General features: G+C 36.2%; 1 protein-coding gene across 1 annotated transcript in view; it reads left to right on the top strand.

Moving 5' to 3' along the window:
• Positions 1 to 6741, top strand: part of SNX6 (sorting nexin 6) — a 57052-nt gene that overhangs the window by 6909 nt on the left and 43402 nt on the right. Inside the window, exon 2 of the mRNA XM_014538593.1 lies at positions 4227 to 4331. The gene's annotated coding sequence lies outside the window, so the exon portion shown is untranslated. The remainder of the gene's footprint in view (positions 1 to 4226; positions 4332 to 6741) is intronic.

The following is a 6741-nucleotide window of genomic DNA, read 5'->3' as shown; positions in this document are numbered from 1 at the left end:
GCACATGGTCAGTTATATGTTGCTTTCTCTCGAGTTTGAAGAGCATGTGACGTTACAGTTAAAGTTCTAAATACTTCATCACAAGGGAAATTAGTCAAGCACTCTGAAAGTGTTTTCACTCTTAATGTGGTGTACAGGGAGATATTAGAATAAGTTTAATCACTTTATCAGTCATTGTTTACATCACTGTTGTTTTCATATCATGTTTTTGTTGTTTTCATATGTTTTTGTCGTTTTTATATCATGCCTCTGTTGTTGTTATATCCTTTTGTTACTGTTTATTAATAAATTTATATATTATTTTCATATACATTTTACTAATTTCCTTTCATCTCTCACACTTCTATTATAGAGAAAGGGCAAATGGCAATATTAATATCTCTCCGCTAATTAATTCCCTTTTAATGTGCACGAATTTCGTGCACCGGGCTACTAGTAGATTGAATAAGGGAAAGGGCAGAAGCAAGAGACCAGTTGAGAGACTATTGTAATAAAGTTTTTTCCTTCATTTCCTCTTCCTTCATCCACCCATCTCTATACATTGGCTTTTCTGGCAAAAGATAAACAACTAATATTTTAGGTTCTAAAGTAGATACTTTGTTATAAATGAGCCAGTGTAGTAAACTAGTAATGAATGTCTTCTTTACTAAATATTTATATGTGGAGAATTAATTTGTCAACAATAGGTCTTTAAATTATTTTTCTAATGATTATGTATTGATGTTGCTTAATCTTTTTTATCTTCTAGTCTTTTTCTTGACCATGACAAATTTCTTGACAAATGTTTAACCTAGTTATTATTTGACAAAAGAAAGTACAATGTTTATTGACCAGATAAGGATTAAACCAGTGAATGTAGACTAATTAGCATTTCCTCAGACACACTTGCTGAATCACAAGTTGTTTGCTTTGATTCTTTCCCCTAATAAACACACTCTAAAATTACTGGACTTTTCTTTAAACAAAGAAGAAAATCTGCCATACATTCTATGTATTTAGCAAATTTACAACATGATATTTTATCAAATCTAGGGTACAATTGATTGGAAGATACATTTTCATTTATATACCACTAAGAAAAAAAAATGCCAGTTAAACTGTAATTTGTCATCAGTTGCAAGGCATTCTTATTTCAGATATGTTAAAATGTAAAAAACATGCATCTAGAATTAAAGAAATAGCTAATGATTAGCTTTCAATGAAATTTTTGTAGTGATGTGGGGGGATTACTTGAGGGAGGTGATTTCATTATATTGCCTAGTTTTATAATCCAGGATCATCTCCCCATCCCCAAATCTTAATTTAATTTCACCTGCAAAAGTCCTTCTTTACCATATAATGTAACATCCACATGTTCCAGGGATTTGTATGTAGATATTTTGGGGGGAGCCATTATTCATTCTTCTAAACATTTTTAAAGTGGCCTGAATGTGAGTAAATAGAAAAAAGGAAACAGGTTTCTTAAACTAAAATATGGTAAGGGATTGGAGAAAAGGTAGAAAGGGCAATATGAAGACCTAAATAAGGCTGAATAGAAATAAGAAAACCAAAGAACAAAGTATTCTCTAATGTTTCCAATATTGCAAAGGCAGTGAGATAATTGGAAAAAGAAAACTTCATAGTAATTCAAGGCAACTTTTAATTTCATTTTCTTTGTCAGTCAGTGGGCTACATGTAGCATTGAGTATAGTAACAATTTTAAAACATTATTAAATGGTTTTATGTATATTTATAGCATAAACTTAAAAATATGATTACTAATTGAAATTTAACTTAATAATCTTATTAAAGTTATCAGTAAAGTTTTTATTAACTGCCATCATAAATAGTTTCATGCAATTTAAATAGTGATTAATTTGTTCTATGAATCTCAAGTTCGATTTTATGCAATGGTATTTTTTTAAATATGTTTTTATTGATTTCAAAGAGGAAGGAAGAGGAAGAGAGAGAACAACATCAATGATGAGAGAGAATCATCGCTTGGCTGCCTCCTGCATGCCTGTAGCCTCAGCATGTGCCTTGACTGGGAACTAAACTGTGACCTCCTGGTTCATAGGTTGACACTCAACTGCTGAGCCACACCAGCTAGGCTATTTTTTTTTTTTTTTTAATTCTTTTGGTATACCGGTTGAAATTGCTGATCTAGTCTAGTGGTTCTCAATTCTTACTGCACATGAGAGTCCCATAGAGAGGTTTTTTTCCTCCAAATTACAAGAAAAATTTATTTAGAAAGTTACAGAGGTAGTAGAAGTGAGCCAGCTGGGCTGTGTAGGATCAGAAAACAAGTTACAGAAGCAAAAGAAAGGTCCTCTGAGCTCGGGAGAGAGAATGGCTAAGGTAAAGAGCCTGAGGGAAAGAAGAAGGGGAAGGGAAAGGCGAGAGCTTACTCCCAGCTAGGCTATTTTTAAAAATATGTCTACTCAGTCTAGAACCAATAGTGCAAAAATGAAATAGTAATGTTACTTTTTTCATTACTAATAAAGTTAAACAACCCTATTTAATGAAAAACTTCATAAAATTTATCTTTTAATAAATTACAGAATTTCTATTTAAAGAGGGTTTACTTCTTGCCTATTTATAAAAGTAATACATGCATATTTTGGAAAATTGGGAGAATAAAAGAATATATATTGGTAAAGAAAATTCACTGCTATTCACATTTTGTTGTATTTCTTATAAACCATTTATGTATACACTAGAGGTCCGGCACACGAAAATTCATGCACTTCGGGGAGTCCCTCAGGGCTGGGGGGAAGCGGGCCTAAGCCATTGTCTGGCCTCCCTCTGTGGGAGGCAACCAGGCCAGCCCTGCTCCTCCACAGCCTCAGCTGCCACCACCACCACTGGTGGACTCCCTCTGCGGGAGGCTACTGGGCGGGCCTATCAGGGGACGACCCTGGCCAGCGTGCAGCCAGCCCTGCCCCCACAATCGCCCCTCTGCCACAGCTGATCGCCACCACCACCCCCCCCCCATCACCGATCACCGTCCCCTCCCTCTGCCCACTGGCACACACCTTGGCTGGCCTGGCGCTGCCTGCTCGCTGGCCCTGCCCCCTGCCAACTAGTCATTCCACCGTTTGGTTGATTTGCATATTATGCTTTTATTAATAGGACTTTTTAAAATATAATTGTAATTGTAATTCTAAAGTACAAACAATTTTGTTTCCAGCATTTTTTCCATTTACATTGTAAATTTGAAATGCTAATGACTAAGTGAGATTGGCAAAGTAAGTTCTGGGTTTTACAAGTAGAGTATTTGAAGTAGGTTAGTTAATTAGACTTTAAATATTTCATATCTTTGCATCTGGCTGAGATTTATTTTCTCTTTTAGTGTATTTGATTCTTTTGTAAGTCTCCAAACTTCCCAGCCATGTTAGAATGCTTATTTGTTTAAAGGGGAAGAAAAATTAATGAAACTTAAGAATTGTTAGTGGAGCCCTGGCCCGGTGGCTTAGTCAGTTGGAATGTCGTCCCATACACTAAAAAAAAAGGTTGCAGGTTTGATTTCCGACCAAGGCACATACCTAGGTATCAGGTTCGATCCCGGGTCAGGGTGTGTACAGGAGACAGCCAATCAATGTTTCTCTCCCTTCCTGTTTCTAAGAATCGATTTAAAAAAACACACACACATATCATCAGATGAGGATTAAAAATAAAATGAATAGACAAGTAAATGGAGAGCATATCCAATTCTTCTAATGTATTAAAGCTTGCAGAATAAGATGTGAAATTATATCACAGGAATTGAGTGCTGTATGTTAGCATTTTTTAGCACTTTTCATATCTGTAATATATTTAACTACACTTAATAGTTTCATTGTGTATTCTTGAATTAAAATAATAGAGTTAAAATTATGGCCATTTTATTTTTCTTGTTCTTAAAGGTGGGTACATTCCTTAATTTTAAAACATTTGAATTTTAATGAAACATCTTCTTGGAAGACAGTATACTTTTGGGGTGAAATTAAAGAATCAATTATAGTTAATACATTAACTCATACGAAGCATAGTTGAATGGTATAGATGAAAATTAGTTAGGATAATAGCATGCCCAAAGTAACTGCCCCAAAATATGTATGTAGATTAAATGAAATTGAGTATTTTTTAGATTTAAAAGTATTTTGTTACTTTAGTTTTGTTTTTGCATTATCTAATTATCTGGGAGAAGAATGAAATAATATAAAAGCCCACAGAATTTTTATTAAGGTATTATTTTCTTTTTCTAGCTTAAAGCAATAAATGTAGATCTTCAAAGTGATGCTGCTCTGCAAGTGGACATTTCTGATGCTCTTAGTGAAAGAGATAAAGTCAAATTCACTGTTCACACAAAGGTAAATGATTTTGTGCTTGTATTATTTTAGGTATTTATTGTGCTAATGTTACATATGTAATAATATATTGACTAGAACTTTGGTTTTGAACATAGTTAGAATGAAACTCTTTTTGTGTGTGTGTTTTTATTTTCATTTATAATTCACTGGTGCTATTTTCACAAAAATGTTTTAGGGAAATGTATTTTTTTTAATTGTTTTATTGCTTAAAGTATTACAAAGAGTATTACATATGTCCCCTTTTTTTCCCCACCCTTGACAATCCCCTGGCCTCCCCTACCCCCCAGTATCTTACTATTATTGTTCAAAAGTTTGTAATGGTCTTTATTATCCATGAATGAGTGAGATCATGTGGTATTTTTCCTTCATTGACTGGCTTATTTCACTTAGCATAATGCTCTCCAGTTCCATCCATGCTGTTGCAAATGGTAAGAGTTCCTTCTTTTTTACAGCAGCATAGTATTCCATCGTGTAGATGTACCACAGTTTTCTAATCCATTCATCTACTGATGGGCACTTAGGCTGTTTCCAGATCTTAGCTATGGTGAATTGTGCTGCTATGAACATATGGGTGCATATATCCTTTCTGATTGGTGTTTCTGGTTTCTTGGGATATATTCCTAGAAGTGGGATCACAGGGTCAAATGGGAGTTCCATTTCCAGTTTTTTGAGGAAACTCCATACTGTCTTCCATAGTGGCTGCACCAGTCTGCATTCCCACCAGCAGTGCACAAGTGTTCCTTTTTCTCCACATCCTCTCCAGCACTTGTCGTTTGTTGATTTGTTGATGATAGCCATTCTGACAGGTGTGAGATGGTACCTCATTGTTGTTTTGATTTGCATCTCTCGGATGATTAGTGACTTTGAGCATGTTTTCATATGTCTCTTGGCTTTCTGAATGTCCTCTTTTGAAAGGTGTCTATTTAGGTCCTTTGCCCATTTTTTGATTGGATTGTTTATCTTCTTTTTGTTAAGTTGTATGAGTTCCCTATAAATTTTGGAGATTAGGCCCTTATCAGATATGACGTTGGCAAATATGTTTTCCCACGCAGTGGGTTTTCTTGTTGTTTTGTTGATGGTTTCTTTTGCTGTGCAGAAGCTTTTTATTTTGATGTAGTCCCATTTGTTCATTTTCTCTTTAGTTTCAAGTGCCCTAGGAGCTGTATCAGTGAAGAAATTGCTTCGGCATATGTCTTGAGATTTTGTTGCCTTTGGATTCTTCTAGAATTTTTATGGTTTCCCGGGAAATGTATTTTATTTTTAATTCTTTATTGTTGAAAATATTACATATGTCTCCTTTTCCCCCCATTGACCTCTCCCGCCCCCCAGCACATGCCCTCACCCCACTACTGTCTGTGTCCATTGGCTGTGCTTATATGCATGCATACAAGTCCTCTCGTTGATCTCTTACCCCACCTACCCTCTCCCCTGCCTTCCCCCTGAGCTTTGATGGTCTGTTCAATGCTCTGTGTCTCTGTAACTATTTTTTTTAAATATATTTTTATTGATTTCAGAGAGGAAGAGAGAGGGAGAGAGAGAGAAACATCAGTGATGACAGAGAATCATTGATCGGCTGCCTCCTCCACACCTCACACTGGGAATCGAGCCTGCAACCTGGGCATGTGCCCCTGGAATCGAACCGGGGACCCTTCAGTCTGCAGGCCAATGCCAAACCAGCTAGGGCTCTGTATCTATTTTCATTTATCAGTTTATGTTGTTCATTACATTCCAGAAATGAGTGAGATCTTGAGATATTTATCTTTCTCCAACTGGCTTATTTCGCTTAGCATAATGCTCTCTAGGTCCATCCTAGAGTTGCAAATGGTAAGAGTTCTTTCTTTTTTACAGCAGCGTAGTGTTCCATTGTGTAGATGTACCACAGTTTTTTAATCCAGTCATCTGCTGATGGGCACTTAGGCTGTTTCTGAATCTTAGCTATTGTAAATTGTGCTGCTATGAACATAGGGGTGCATATATTCTTTCTGATTGGTGTTTCTAAGTTCTTGGGATATATTCATAGAAGTGGGATCACTGGGTCAAATGGGAGTTCCAATTTTAATTCTTTTGAGGAAACTCCATACTGTTTTCCATAGTGGCTGCACTAGTCTGCATTCTCACCAGCAGTGTATGAGGGTTCCTTTTTCTCTATATCCTCACCAGCACTTGTTTGTTGATTTGTTGATGATAGCCATTCTGACAGGTGTGAGATGGTATCTCATCATTGTTTTGAGTTGCATCTCTTGGATGATTAGTGACTTTGAACATTCTTTCCTATGTCTCTTGGCCTTCTGTATATCCACTTTCAAAAAGTGTCTATTGCCCTAACCGGTTTGGCTCAATGGATACAGCGCCGGCCTGCAGACTCAAGGGTCCCAGGTTCGATTCCGGTCAAGGGCATGTACCTTGGTTG

The sequence above is a fragment of the Myotis brandtii genome, unplaced genomic scaffold (genome assembly GCF_000412655.1).
Source record: "Myotis brandtii unplaced genomic scaffold, ASM41265v1 scaffold194, whole genome shotgun sequence".
NCBI lineage: Eukaryota > Metazoa > Chordata > Mammalia > Chiroptera > Vespertilionidae > Myotis > Myotis brandtii.
The sequence above is the reverse complement of the archived record's forward strand: the minus strand, read 5'-3'. Positions and strand labels throughout refer to the sequence as shown.